A 15,973-nucleotide genomic window follows, 5' to 3' on the forward strand; every position below is an offset into this window, starting at 1 on the left:
ACTAGGAAGGTAATTTCACAAAAGGGAAAGGCGAAAGGGTAAAAGAACTTGAAGTGTTTTGAAACTTGGCGAGAGATTAATTGCCAGGGAGATAAATAATCCGGTGAGATATTAACACCATAGCAAGGGTAAACCTAATTACTAGCTGCTTGGTGAAAATGGAATACCAAAGCATACCCATCCAGCTGAGTAATTCGAAGCAATTGTTTTCCTTCAGCATTCGTTCATGTTTTTCACGGAACAGAATGACGGGGTCTCGCAATGAAAACGACACCGGATGCAAGAGAGAGAGAGAATAGAATTCCTTAGTAGTCCGAACTTGAGTTATTTCTCTGAGATGAGTAATGATTTCAAAACTGATTATTGTTTGATACTTCATTTTTAGTAATAGATTAGGTCGTCCCTTTAATTTTAGAATGTAAAAGTTTGCAAAGAAAACGACGTCATTTTGGGCATATAGGGTAGGTAAAATTAATCAATACGGACCGATCAGATTTTTATTTTAGGAGCATTTCCTGTAGAAGGCACTTAAGTTACGTATAAGGGTAGGTTTGAGGGCATTTCCATGGTTATAAAACAAAGTTTTCCCGTTTAGGAGGAGGAAAAATGGTTTTGGACGCGACATGCCATCGGCATGATATATTTAGATTTGACATTGAACACCCCCATTTCATTTTCCCTAAGGTCAACAAACCGGAAAACAGAACTCCAGCTCTGGTATCCCGTATACCTAACTCTCAAGTCGATACCAACTGCTTGAGCAAGCATTTGTAAAATAAATATAGGTTTTTCTATATTTATATTTTGGTCCCGTCACAGAATGTCACGGGCCAAAAGGTCGCTATTGGTAAAAAAAATTCGGTGAATTACTCTGCGATTCAGCTCGATCAAAAATGATCGCCAAGCCAACAAATTTTCGGGCAGAATGAGATAGATCAGTCATGAAGCAAGACGAAAACAGGTTATGAGGGAGTTTTTACACATTATTTTTAGGGCAGTGGATATGTAACTGCGGCTATACGTCGAGCTAGGGAGACGTACGTTTGGATATAATCCACAACGTAAGCTATGCCCCGGTGAATAAGACAAAACATTTCGATTGGTATAAGATTCTACTCCTCACTTTCTCAGAATGTTACACGACCATTATGTTAAGTTTATGGTGCTCTAAATAAGTACAAAATAAGTGTAGCTACCGATTTATCATGTCGAGCAAGCCATTTATAATCTGGCTTTGAAATTATATTGACATGAGTTATCTAAATATCTTTAGCTTAACAAAATTTGTACAAACCACAACAAATATATTTTATTTCGGCTTAAATTTTATGCTTGGACTGATGTAAGATTTCCATGCACAAAATACTAAAGCAAAAATGTAGAAAGACTGCATGAGAAAATGGAACGCCATAAAAAGTGTAGGCATCACTACACAGTAAGCTTTTCTTTGATCTAAGGTAATCCAAAACACAGCTAACAAAGAAAGAGGTGATTCGAAGCCAACATCACAAATATTGATCGACGGAAAAAAATAATGGCTGAGAACAACAGCTCTCCGGAATCTAATCATGAATAAATATCATTTTTAGAGGCCATATGTATCATTAAAAAAAACAAAATAAACATCACATTTACGTTCTTCTTCAGTAAACACATCAAAATTCTTCTGTAAATGCACAATCAGCAATATTAACGTCAGCGATCATGATTAGTCCTAGATCCTGTCGCTATTCTTCGTTTTAATCCTACAGGTATAATCCCACATATTGGGTCAACATATAGTTTTTTAGATCAAAATAGGCCATGATCTCTAGCAAATATTGCCCAAAATATCTTCCTTGTCTTCATTTCAATAATTAAAAAGCGCTTCATATTGAATTAAATTTTTTTTTCGTTTTCTATCTCAGATTGTGGTGTCAGAGAATGTCAACACGCTATGACAAGCGTGGTCGGAAAATATGTCAAATGCCGGGTCATTATGAATTACGTACTGGGCGACCACTTTCTTAAAATAATATCGACTCTTAAATTTGAGCATAAAGAAGCATAGGAATGGTGATAAAGTTTTAAAACCTAGACGCATGGTCAATTTTGTCCTAAAAAAATAACGCTAATCAATGACATTACAGTTCCAATTTTATGCTTCTGCAATATTTTCCCTTTTTGCGACCACGTGGGTTGGCTAAGCCGTTGATGAAAGATTGACTCAAAGCACGCGGAAGAATTAGGACCGACTGGTTCATCATATGAGACATTCTGATATTTACGACTACTGATAGACTCCCAGAGCTGATATTAAATTATCAATAAGGACTAATGGAAATTTATTAATGGTGCTATGATTTTTAGGACAAATTTGGACTCGCCTTCGCTTAGCTCTCTGCGAAATCATGTGACTGTTAACTTTTATTGTGACAGCAGCGTTGCCTGCGACGTGCTGAAGATTTAAGCAACGACCGCAAAACGTCGCGTGATGGCAAAATTCCCTTTCCCTATCGAGTCCGACGCGATCTAGAGACACAAGTCTCCCATCCGCACTATTAAAACCGCGTGAATATTGGAGTGCCTCCGCAGGATCCGTCTATATTTTACAAACGGACGTAAGAGTTAGATTAGGCTCTATTGCATTGAGAAAGGTGCTGGTGTGACATTAGCTTGCGTATTAGACTGCCTAATACAGCAACCAACCCGAAGGTTGGTTTGATGGTTAAAGGAAGAGTTCACCCAGAACTAAGCCAAACGGCAGGTCGAAGTCATGCATCAGGGTAAGGGGACCAGTTTCTTTCCCACTGTTGGCTATGATTTCTCGGGAAGATCTAGCACCCGAAAAATCAAACATTTTGGGTGAAGCTGAGGGAGCCCTGAGAATTCATCTGAAACCATACCCGGACCCTACGGTAGGTAACCCAGCGCTGTACTCATATTACATGTACCACACATTTAACTACAACAATTCACTTCAATCCTCCACCAATTCACTGTTAACTAACCTTTGGAACTACGACTACGACGCTGACTTAATACACCCTCGACCATAATTTGCATTAATTTAATACATATACACCCATACTCAATTATTGAATGAAACTCGTCCATTGTCACCACAAACCGACTTCACCATAACTCCCGTAAACAGCATTTGCTTCCTGGGAACGAGGAAAAGCAACAGTGGGCGGGCGCCCACGGGCATCTTGCCAACTGCCAACTACAAAAATTGAAAATCCAACAAAAGCAAAATTAATGAAAATTAATCCTCCAGACCCCATTATTAATTAACAGTTCTTGTTTGAGTAAAATAATAAAGCTTCTGTGATTTTGTTCAAGTTTCAATTATTCCAATCTTTTGGAAGGCACGCCACAGGGAATAGTATTGTAAACCAAGTGGACAAATGGAGATATGATTGATTAAGTCCAGAACTATCGTCGGTGGCAGCCAGTCACGAGCTGCGAAACCAAGCAGGAAATATTATTGTTGATGGAGAGGTGCGCCTCGACGTTTTGCAGTCGTTGCCGTGTTTCCCTTCCCTTCGTCCCAGCATCCCCAATTACCCACGCTCGGTACAGATTTGAAAAATTATATTTGCGAGAAATATCACTGTGAAGGGCTGCCAGGGCTCTCCCTGTAATTTGGGAAAGGACGTGCGTCAGGGTTGACGACACCGGAAGTTTGCTTCACATCGAATTAACGAAGACACTCCCACACTGGTGGGTAACTCCATCAGCGCTTTGGCGCCAACGGAGGTTACCACGCGGATAATTATGATTAACGAGTCCTAACTGCCACAGCACTCATTTGAAACTCCTGTAATTGCCAAAACATTTGGGCGTACACCCTAACCCGTACGAGGAATCGTAATTCCCCCCCGGTGAGCCATTTACTTCGTACGGTAAGGAGGCAATGAGTAAATGAGTGTTCTATTGCAGTTACTAATCGCTTTGAAGGTGAGACTTCGGTCAAAGATGCTGTGCGTATCCTGGCGACGACGTGAGTTGGGCTGCGGATATTATTGGAAAAAACGGACGTGTTTCAAGTTAGCAGGCACATTTTTGTCCGGATTCCCCAGGGTAATGACCAATGAATTTCAACTGACGGAGTCAGCATGAAAATTTTCGAGTCGGCAGGTGAAATGACACCGTGGAGAGTGGTTCATCCATCACGACAATGCATCAACTCATCTAGCGCTCCCCGTTCGCGAATGTTTCGCCCAAAATACAATGATACCCATCAAACACTTGCTGTTTACGGTTCTCATTTGTTCTCATCTGGTTTTCTTTTCGCAGCATCCCAAGAAATAAGATCCGGTTAAAACGGGAGAGATTCGATATCACTGACGTAATTTAGTAGAAATCGTAGGATGTTTTGGTGACGCTCCAGAAAAAGGATTTTAAAAATAATGTTTCCAGCTCTGGAGGAACCGCTGTAACAGATGCACCTACGCACGAGGGAACTGTTTCTAAGGTTATGGGAGATGCGTGCACATTTTCGATATTGGTAGGGGCATTTCCTTCAACTTACCGATCGAAAATTAGTACCCGGCACCTGTCAGTGAATTCCACGTTATCGCCCGAAGCATGAAGTGTGTGTGGATACAAGCTTCATCCAAGGCGGAGGAGAGGGGTAATTTTTGCGAGAGAAAGAGGATTCACTTTTACAAATGGATATCATCATAAATTACCTATTAAGCGGCACTCTGGACTGATTCTTATAATTTATTCTTCAACACCTCTGCAATATCAGCAACGTATACACGAAATTATCATAATAGTGAAAAATATAATCTACGTGAATAACCGATCGTAGCACTTTTCCACTAGATAACATTTATTTACGGTAGGGTTTCGATGTATTACATCATCATCGGGTCTGTACTACATCGAAATCCGGTCGTTAATAATTTCTATCAAGTGGAAAAGTGCTACGATCAGTTATTCATTTTGTTCGACTTCCACAACATCACGCCTGAAGCTACTCAATTTGAATATAATCAGCATTTCATTCAATTAATATACGTTTTTATTAAAAATGACACCCCTACAACACGAGATTTATGTTGGTTTCTGATACCATACCAGTATATACTGTACGATACTATACCAAAGATATTAATTGCATCTCGTATTCCCCATTTGAATCTGCCCAAGGGTTTGGGGTCACTATGACGGATGCTGGGAAACGTGTGCATAGTCCTGGATTTTTTTTCCCAACGAGTAGTCTTACTTGGAATAGGAATGAAGTTATCGACAGTGGGCAGGTGGTACAGAAGAGGTAAAATAGAAGCATAAGGTTACAAGAAGACCATAAAGCGACAGCCGAGCTCATACCCGACCACGAGCGAATACTTGGCATTCGTAACTATTCGAGACTGGTGTGGGACCAGAACATCATTGCGTCTCACAGATAATTGATGACGAATGTTTGGCGATGACAGCCCTTTTAATTGGCAAACACACAAAAGAAATTAACCGTTTACACTGGACGCCTCCTTCGAATTCAGTCGGAAGAAAATAACGAGGATAAGTGAGATGCTTCATTTTTCCTTACGGGTGACCTTTAGAAATGATGAAAATAAAATGGATAGAAATAGTAACAAATTAATAAGTAAAGTTAAGAGAGTTGGCTACAGACGACACAAGAATCGATGGGAAACCCATCGGACACAATCGGAAGAGTGATTCAATCTTCAAATAATGAAGACCATAATTCGATGAACCATACGCGGGAAGAGGTACAGAAGAAGGCCTTGGGTGAATTTTGGAGAGACGTTAGAAACCAATTCCGCGTGTTTTTTGAATCCTAATGGGATACTTTAGGCACGCCGTCAGGTTATCCAGGAGTCAAGCCATCAAAACAAAAACATTTCACTCCAACCTGCGACACTTCTGCTCCTCCTCCTACAAAATACCATGGAGTGCTAGCAGGCAAAGGCATCGGCAGCTAAGCGAAAACTTCATGCGATATGTAGAATTCATCTCGTATAATCATCACATCATAATATATATGTCACCAGCCTGAACGGATTGACCTTCTTAGAATTAAGAAGAGTTCCAAAACGTTCGATTGTTTCCATTCGACCAATTCCATTTGACCCTGATAATTTTATTTTTACCTGACGTAACCTCATTCTTTTAATCTATCTCCATTTAATCAAACTTAACGCCCTTGACGCGGTTATAATGCACCGGTTTTGCTTGAACTAGGAGCGGGTAATATTAATATTTACGCAAGCGGGTGAGTTAATGAACTACTTGGAATATTTTGCTTTAAACATTTTTCCTTGTAGTGAAACATCCGCATCGTCGGAAGAATTGGCAAACGGTAATTACCAATGATAATTATTGACAGTGAAATATTATACAATAGTTTTATTCAAATTCCAAATTTGAACCAAACTACCATGATATTTCAGAATTTTGAGGATGAGTAATATGGATGGCTGTGAAGGAACGGAGAAGAACATGTGCAGTGCAGTAATGAAGGCGCAATAGCTCCATGAATGCAATAAACATTCATTGCCAAATAAAAAATATAGTATCTTTGGGCCTATTCGTGGACAATTAATATCGCTTCGTGGCAAAAAATGGGAAAACAACTGAAGTGCTCTCACAAAAGATTGAAAAGGATGGGACGGATCGGACAAAATAAATCTGAGACATAATAAGCAATGAGAGGGCTTCCGTTATAGGTTTAATAAGGGAGCAGAGAGAACTGGCAATGAAAAGTACGGTCTACTAGCACCGTCTCGATAATTCATCGCGGCATGCGAAAGGTGTGCTTTCACATTCGCTCGTCAGCCAATTTCCCGATCAAGCATCCCCAGGGTCTGAATTTGAGCCAGTAATGCTTCAGTAATTTTAGTTTGCGAGGTTAGTAATGCTAAGGGATTCAATAGACCATCGCATTATCTATAAAATGTCTGCGCACTTAGCGAATTTTGGAGGCCAGCAGGTAGAGCAAACGCTTTCCTCCACATCTGGCTGTCATGTTATCACCCATTTTTCAAAGGTAGATAGCAGTCCCAAATGTTTTTTTAAAGAACAATAGCAGTCCGAAACTGTGGGAAAACTCCCACAACATCCATTGGTTATTTGGCATGAAAGAATCGGTCTTTCACTTGATAAATTTTGTTTGAAAATAGCGTACGGTCAGAACTTTGTCAGAATGATTCAATTGATAATTAATATTTAACATTGACACCAAAAGACGAACAACTTATCAGTTCGATATTTGCTTATTTCTCTATTTGCCAAGGGTGAATAAAATAGGCTATTTAGCAAAAAGACGAATTAATACAGTACATAAAATTTTGATTGTATCTGCATTCCGATCTGATTTAAAATTTGAAGTAAATAAATATAATACGTTAGAAATTATTTAACTTTTCTAAGTTGGCAATCCCCTAATTTATGTCCTCCATCCTCTAAAATGTTCAAATATGACAGTGCTAGTTGTCAGCATGACATATAATGTACATATATTAAGTTATTGTTCCTGCGATATATGACTTGCCACCGAGTCGGTCCTAGCGTGACCACGCGACCATGGCGGCCTACGGCACCCAAGCCTCAACAGATTAAGAAGGTCGATACAATACCCTTCTCTCATGGAAATTTTGAATGAATCACACCATTTGATCCGATTTGAATTGCCATGACACGCCACAAAGGGCTCTAAGAGAGAATGAGCCATGAACGATCTCTTTTGAGAGGCATTTGAGTCGTACTGCACTTTGCCTTGAGGATGCATCCTCCATTGTCTGGATACAAAATCCACTTTACTCTGAACTGTAGCCGCGCCAGTTTCATACAGAAAATGGTATTCCAGCTGTAACAATTTAGCCAGAAAAATTGAATGAAAGACATTTTAATATAATTTGTTGCTAATTAACAATCCATATTTTGTGTGTATAGTTAATTTAATATAGTTGACGCGTGTATAGTTAGTTAAATATGATAGCCCAAGACATGAAAATTTGTTGAAATTTACTAATTATCATTTTAAAACATTTTTTCTACCAGATGGGGTCCCATAGAGTCCCATAAATAAATAAAATCGCGGAATGAAAACAAATATTTTTTTTCATTTTAGAAAATAAATCGAAAACTACGATGGTCTTGATACTTGGATAACTCTTCAACTTAATTCTAAGCACATGGGGCTAAACTTAAAAAATATGACCATTCAGTGTTTAGTGTTTTAGTTATTATAGCAGAGGTACTGTTTATTCACTCCGATAATCATTTTTTTATTTGCCGTTCATGTAAACAACTGAATTCAGAGGCTCAGCAAGCTTCAAACACCCCGCTTACTAACCAGTCCCAATCGAGGTTTGACTGAATATACACCACCACCTCATTCCGCAAAGAAAGGATTGATTCAATGTCTTTTTTACTAGCTTCCAATGTTTTTTCTCCATTCGAATTCTTCCCAATAATCTTCGGAGGCGTTTTATTTCAACTTGGTTGTCGACGGAATAATGTGACACTCAGCCGGAAAGACTGTTTACCTTTCCGCGGCTGTAGTATGAGCCGATGCCAGGTCTCCACCCATTCTTCATTCACTCCCTACAAAAGCCACCGCCAACAAAATCATCGACATATCCAAATCCTGGCAAAAATGAATTCGGCTGTCGTTTGCCTCCCATTTAACTATCTGCATAACGCGCTTCACGTTGCTCATGCTCACTCTTTTGATTTGTGGAAGGCCACAGATGTGTGGCATGGTGAGATAAGCCAAATTTAGATAAGACCGAGAAGAAACGTTAAAGCAAAATGGGAAAAGTAGTTTTCCCATAGTCCACTCTACCACCCCCTCCCGCTTCCAGCGAAACTGAAAAACAAATACTTTCGTAGAGTTACTCACACTTTGGCTGCTTCGAAGAAGATAATCAGCGCTCCTTCCAACACCAGCAGGCAAGAGTATCACTTCCCCGAAGTCATAGGGTTGAAGCTGACACGCCGGCTGTGAACCCTTTGACGGATGGGGCCTCACCAGAACCCCCGGTGGAACCTGGTTCTTGATCTAGTCCTCAATGCACCCGGGGGAAACTCAAGAATTCCTCTCCCACACTCCCGGACCACCTCCCGGGACCACAGCCGTCGCGTCTCCCGCAGCAAACTACGAGGAGATGGGGAGGACGGACGGGTTCGACAACCAGGCGATCGCCACTTTACGACACCCCGACTTCCTCTTCGATTATCTTCCTCTTCTCTCGTCTGCGAGTTTCGTGCCGAGCTCTTTCGTCTCCTTTCTCTTGTATTTCGCACTCCCGCCGCTCTTATTCTCCCCCACCCCCGAAAGCCACGCCGCTATCGCTGCGGCATCTTTTACTCCGGCGGAAATATTGGTCGACGGAACTGCAACTCCCTCGCTCGTCTATTCCACGTTCTTCTCGCGGTGTTTTAGTTCGACTCGCCGCCGCAGCATGGCCGAAGTCGTGGTGGGTTGTACGGCGGCCAAGAATGAAAGGTCGGGCGGAGCGCACTGTTGACGTCGGCCCGTTGTCTCTTCTCCCTCTCTATCTTTTTTTCCCCTTACTGCCTTCCCACGACAACATTTCTGGCCAGCGCAAACGATGCTTCAGGAACCCCCCCCCCATGTTTGCCCCTCTCGCCCCTTTGTAGTCGGAACAACTTTCCGTATCCCCCCCATTTTTTTCCGTTCTCGAGACGGGTGAACCGTTCCTCACCCCTCCGTGAGAAGACTCAAATGAGCAACAGACATAGTCCTATCGTCATGCTGCTGGCGAGCCGTTCGTCCTCTAGGCGTGAACGGATCGATCGAACCGTTTCGGCAAATGTTCTCGTATTCCAAAAGGTTTGTCATGCGGTTGCTCTCCCGTCTCGGTGGCTTGCTGCCTGAGCAATTGGCATTTGAGAGCAGTGGGATTGGTATTTCTTTGGAAACATTATGAGCCAGTGCGATTCATGAGCAAAGAGGGCTGCGGACATTTTTAAATACACAAATGCAACCTGAGCATTTATCTTCTAGTCATTCCCCCATTACGTATAAACAGATGTTATCCAATGGAATTTTAAGAGATTTCTTTATTCATCTCATGGTTATTATGTTCTGCTGACTCAGTATTTTCAATATCTGCAAACTAATTTTATATACGTATAGTTTAACATCGCAGCTATTAGGCGTGTGAATACAAGTTTCCCTCTAAATCCTTTCGTACTCTGCAATTATTAATTTAATTTTGTTAATTTCATTACATGGTGCTTACGATCTTAATGCAGTTTACGCCGTGGAAATTCAATAGTGCCATTATTTACTTGATAGTGATAGAAGAAATGTACAATTAATCAACTGATGAAACAAGTTTAGCAGCCTCCTTGCCATCCTTTCAGGACAAACCAGGGAATGAAAATCTTTGTACTTGTATTTTTATTTTGCTGAACAGTAACTACTAATGCATTTCATAAAAGTTCTCAAACGCCGAAATGGTCATTCGACAAGTGTAACTTTGACTTTATTCTACAATTACTTTTAATCCGGAAAAAAGAAGTTAGGAATTCACACAAAATGCAATTCTCACATCACTGAATCAGTGGTTTCACCAATGAAATAAGACAGTTAATAGAAAAAAAATATTACTGAAATTATGTAATTGTGATGGAAATTAAAGATGAACGTTAGGGTAAACAATGTCGAAACGTTTCGAAAGCATTTGCACTATATTCTCTTCGGAAATAATCTAACAATATCATTCCTCTCCCCACTAGAAAAATCAAAAATAAATGTGTTCAGTTATCTTTATTAGATTTGATTAATTCGAACATTTTTTAGCACATTGTCGCACATAATTCTCGATTACATGTAATCATTCCTTGATGAAGCCTCGATTATAGCTTTTAGAGTGTCCTTAAGCGATATATTTATTGGGCAGAGTGGAGGGCAACCATGCGTACTAGTTTGGTACACTGAAACTATTTCATCCTTGGGGTGAGCGACATTTTAAGCGCTAACGACGGATATACTCTTCATTGAAGCACGTTCCGGTATTGGGTGCGCCAGACTGCGGTCATCTTTAGGCATGCATACACACATCCATACATACATATCCGCAAATAAATACATAACCATATTATTATTTTTTTTAAAGTAATCTACCGGTAAAGGTAGGTTTTGGATGGAAACAACTACCGAATAAATATTTTGTGACTCCTACCAATAGGGGTAAAAAAGGGGTAGTCCATCTCAAAAAAATCCCATTTCTTCCTTCTCTGCAACTTACTCGCGGAAAATGGAATGTGCATTAATTAATGGTTCCAAACTTAATCATTGAGCAGAGGAGAAAAGCATGGATCGGAGTCTTTTAAGATGTGAGCACAGAGACTTTGAGAGGGAATTGAAATTCAAGGAGAGCAGAACAAACGAAGAAGTGCTGGTTCATGGCAGGTGAAGTGAGAATGTGGTCTGAGGCAACCCGAAGAAAATTGGGAATGTGGATTGACATACTTATTACGAGAGGTAGCGGGAAGTTGAAGACTGTAATAAAGGAGTGATTTGGGGGAGAGAGGAATAGAATAGGCGTTTTGGATGTGCGAAGGGAAGGAGGAAGTATGTGGATGGGAATATTGGTGAATTTCAATATAAGCCGTTAGAGTATTTACTATTATAGCACCCGGACACATTGCAGAAATGTCACATGGGCAAGACTTTCTTGATTTGCATTTCCTCAAGCCATGTGGATCTTCTTAAAACAAGTTTTTAAAGTTAAAGCGTCAGCCGATACCAATACTGGTTCTGTTCTCAAAAATTGGGAAGCACTTAACTTGGGGAAAGGATTTCTTCGATTCGGTTTCATTGGGTATATTTTGGATTACTATCAGACTAGTACGAAGGTTGAGTCATACATAATGTTAAACATGTACGCAGATTTACAAAATGACCTTCAATTTGGTATAACACCTGTACTCGTGCTTAAGTGCTTCCCAATTTTTTGTGAACAAAACCAGTATTGGTATCGGCTGACGCTTGAACTTTAAAAACTTGTTTTTAGAGGACCCACATGGCTTGAGGAAATTCAAATCAAGAAAATCTTGCCCATGTGACATTTCTGCATTGTATCCGGTTGCTTGACTCAGCTACCAATCAGACGTTTACGGTGAATTTACCCTTAGTGGGAAAGGCATCAGGGACATGTGGGGGAGGAACAACCTCGTAAATATGATTCACAGGTGTGTGGTTGTCAGTCAGGAAGGATGAGAAGGTAGAAAAAATGCTAAAAAGCGCGTGTCGCTTAACAGTTTTCAACTCTTTTGCTCACTCTTTGTAATGCACCAACATCGAATTGAAATACGCCATAATTATAGGATAGATCAATGAAATTGGGCCAACGGAAATATTTATTAGTAGTATTCGATTTAATATCTCTCCGTGAGATTGACCATTGCTCTTACTATTATTATTAACCATTTTCTTGATGCACTGAATTTTCCCATTTAAATGGTGATTCGTGTGAAATATTGAAAGATGACTTTGTAATTTAGAAGTGCACGTGGGAAATTCCCATAAATTGAATTCTAGGAAACAAGGCTTTCATCACTATGAGTTTTCAATCCGAGGATTGGTTGGCAAGCGATTGTTCAAACCACCCCATTTCCTGTCAATCTGTTATACTCTCACCGATATCTTCTGTTGCCAGCAACTTTTGATTCATCTTTGCGATTTATAATCCCCCCCCCCAGAGCTTACGGTATTCTGCTTCATTTTGTGCACAGTTAGTTCCCCTTAACTTTTTGCAAGCATCTTTCACTGTCTTGTCTTGGTAAGTGCATCAAAGAGCCCTTGAGTTTTTACTCTCAGTATGTCCATTTTATTTTCATTAATTTTCAATGAATAAGTCAAAGTTAAATTTGTAAGATCTTCTCTATTGCTGTTGGTATTTTTGCCCATTAAGGAACACTATATAAGTATTATTATCCAAATTATTGTCGCTCGGACGACATCTGATGGCAAGTTTGGCCTTGATCGAAGTTTTTCGGCGGGTCTTGTCCCGTCAAATGTTTTCATTTTCATTTCATCCTTGCCTCCATAAATGGCATTTGTTATTATTACGAGTAGCTGAAGGTGTCCATCGTCCGGTGCAACCGCCAACTTCCATGGTTTCCACTATGGAGAATACGTAGGACGATTGAGGCCCTTGTGTGGAGTGACCCCACTCCACAGGCGGTCGGAGAAGGAAATCAATAGCTTATGCGGCATTATTCTCTCAATTTTTATTATTATAGTTTTTAAACCAACCTAGAGTACCTCTAATATCCTTAAAGGACCCACTCAATCATTGGAATAGCCGCGTAAAAATGCACCATTTCAATTCAATGCCTCTATTAAAAAACGCTTCACAGATGAAGAGGATTTCTTAATCCCGTCCGTGGTTTAGTTTCGTCCACAATGTTTGATTTACCAGTGTTGTCGGAGATTCAATTACCAGGCAGGGTAATACCTTATCTGTTATCCAATGATACCAAATGTGCGTGGTAGCATTGCCGTCCATTTCAGATGCAGGGGACGCATGAGTATACATCGTCCTTAATTTCATCCCAAAGGTTGGATAGTTCCTCTTAATTTTCCCTGGCTGCGGCACGCTGGAAGTAAACTTCACACTCCACTTACTTCATCACCCTGAACTCTAATATCCATTACGTGTTTTTATTAGGAATCATCATTGCGACGTTTATTATTTCTTTATTTGTTTCAGCACGATGCCTCTGGGCTAATTTTTTTCTACTATAGTCTCCTCATTGCCTAATATAATTGCCCTTTATCTATCACTGATGCTCCAGGATAGTAGTGTAGTTAATAATTATTTTGCTATCTTAATTAACTGTCATTTTACGATAGAGCAGTGAATGATAACTTATGGTCGACGACCTGGACGTAAGTTGAATGAAAAACCCTTAAAATAGCAAAGGCGTTAGTCATTGGCAAGCCAAATTAATCTGGCCTATCCCTATGTACCGTACTTCTTATCATCCTTGTAATTCATTTTTAAATAAAAATGAAACTCCTGAACCACTTTTCCCTGCTTTTGGGGCTTTTGGGATAAGGATTGATTAGATTCATTTTATCCCTAAAATTATTCCGCCACCCAATTTTGGTGGCAAAGAATTGTTGATGAAGTATGTGAATAAAACATTTAGCATAAAAATGTATAATAGTAAATGTAGCATTATTTAATGTTTGAATACATAATGTAAGTTATAACAGCACCCACAGAAAAATATCGCAAAAAATGCACCTGAGAATGCATTCATACTCTTCTTAAACCTTAGATTTCCTTCCTTTAAAGGGGAAAAATATCACAAAAGCCTCATAGGAAACTTAATCCCGTTCACAAATTTCTTCCATGCCAGTCGATCTTCCCTCCGTCACGATACAGTACAAGAAAACTCTTCGGTATAGTCATAATTGAGTCTCATATTGGTACTGCCAATAATAATATTCTACCGTGTTCCCACGGTAGGATACGTACACTCAATTCACGTGTTTGCATATTTTGTACAGGTAATAAAAATTAAGTAAAACTGAGACAACTGTTTGGATAAATACTACATGTTTGTTGGTCAATTCCTTACTGTTGCACGTGATATCCTAAACAACCAGTTACAAGGTACGTTTGAAACTGGCACGAGCTCTTGCGCCGCAATGTGCCAATAAGCCGATAGCAAAACCATTTTCGCACAAGCGGTTGATGAAGTTTCCAAGGGGAACTCACCACGTGTAATCGGAGCTCTATGTATTGCTCTTGTGAATTTCATATTGGATCGATAACATATGTGATTGGAATACGCGCTGGTGTGGTAGATGAATCGACTTGCAAAGGCCCCTCTCAACATATAAATTGAATGAAGTAAAAAATAATTATTCACCGGTGTCATCTACTCGTATACTGTTTGTTGTTTGTTTGAATCATATGAACTGATGCGAATACCGTAGAAGTGGAAGTTTCTGAATATTTTAAGCGAACAGCAGAGGGAGCGTATTGGAGGGAGGCGTAGGTGATGGGCTCTGATCTAATCGATACACAACAGTTTTCCGTCATTTAAAAAGGATTTTAGAGCAGGATTATTGTCAAAACAAGAAGAAACTCTTCGAAAAAGGCTACAATCCCCTGCTACTCAATAATGGCCGACAGCACGTACAGTTTTAGTAAACCTTTGGGGTACTCAAAAATTTTGCCCCCTTTGAAAATGTTTGAAAATTGGTGCCACGCTGCAGAATGTGGTCAAGCTAAGGGACGCATTTCATCACATGAAAATGTATGATTCCACTTGATCTCACGCTTCGCTGATTCCTACTATTAAATCTAGTATTATAAATGAGACATGATTAACCACACACCCGCAAACAGAATTTTCGTGGAAGTGCATCAAATATAAGATTTTTTTAAGACCCAAAAGGTTCACTTCGCTCTTAACCTTAGAATATTAGATCACAGAAGGAAACCCGAAAAAATTTCAAAACATTGACCACAGAAACCATGCACATTAAATTTTCCATTAAATCATTATAAAATGCAGATGATAAAAGAATAGGCGTAGTCGGTCGTTATCTATTTCAGCGACCTTAACGGTATCGCAGACCTCAGGGTAATTCCTACTTTGTTTCACAAAGAAATTATTTCCTTGTGCAAAGGAACTCAGATAGACGGTATGTTGAGAAAAGGCATTTCGTAATGCCACAGGAGCTATCTTGTTTCAAGAGCGAATGAGGCATCGTCAAGTCCAATTAACTTCGTTAATTAGGTATAGAAAAACAACATGGTGTTGCAGCAAGACTGCTGGCGGTTTGTATATAATTGTGGCCGGGAAAATAAACTATTTAATCGTTAGATAATTTAACTCCCTGGTGGAAAAGCAATCACAACCACGAACTGCGACTTGAGGATGTCCATATAAATCTAACAGATAAAGAAAACATTTATTTTGAATATCCCAACCAACGTGCTTCGCAAGACTGGGAGAA

At 39.8% G+C, this 15,973-nt stretch overlaps 1 protein-coding gene across 1 annotated transcript in view; it reads right to left on the reverse strand.

Annotated features, from left to right (window-relative positions):
* LOC139691286 (facilitated trehalose transporter Tret1-2 homolog) overlaps positions 1 to 9,433 on the reverse strand; it is a 42,897-nt gene extending 33,464 nt beyond the window's left edge. Inside the window, exon 1 of the mRNA XM_071589045.1 lies at positions 8,861 to 9,433. The gene's annotated coding sequence lies outside the window, so the exon portion shown is untranslated. The remainder of the gene's footprint in view (positions 1 to 8,860) is intronic.
* Positions 9,434 to 15,973: the final 6,540 nt, after the last annotated feature.

Source organism: Hetaerina americana, unplaced genomic scaffold (assembly GCF_022747635.1).
Source record: "Hetaerina americana unplaced genomic scaffold, ioHetAmer1.1.p SCAF_32, whole genome shotgun sequence".
NCBI classification, from domain to species: domain Eukaryota; kingdom Metazoa; phylum Arthropoda; class Insecta; order Odonata; family Calopterygidae; genus Hetaerina; species Hetaerina americana.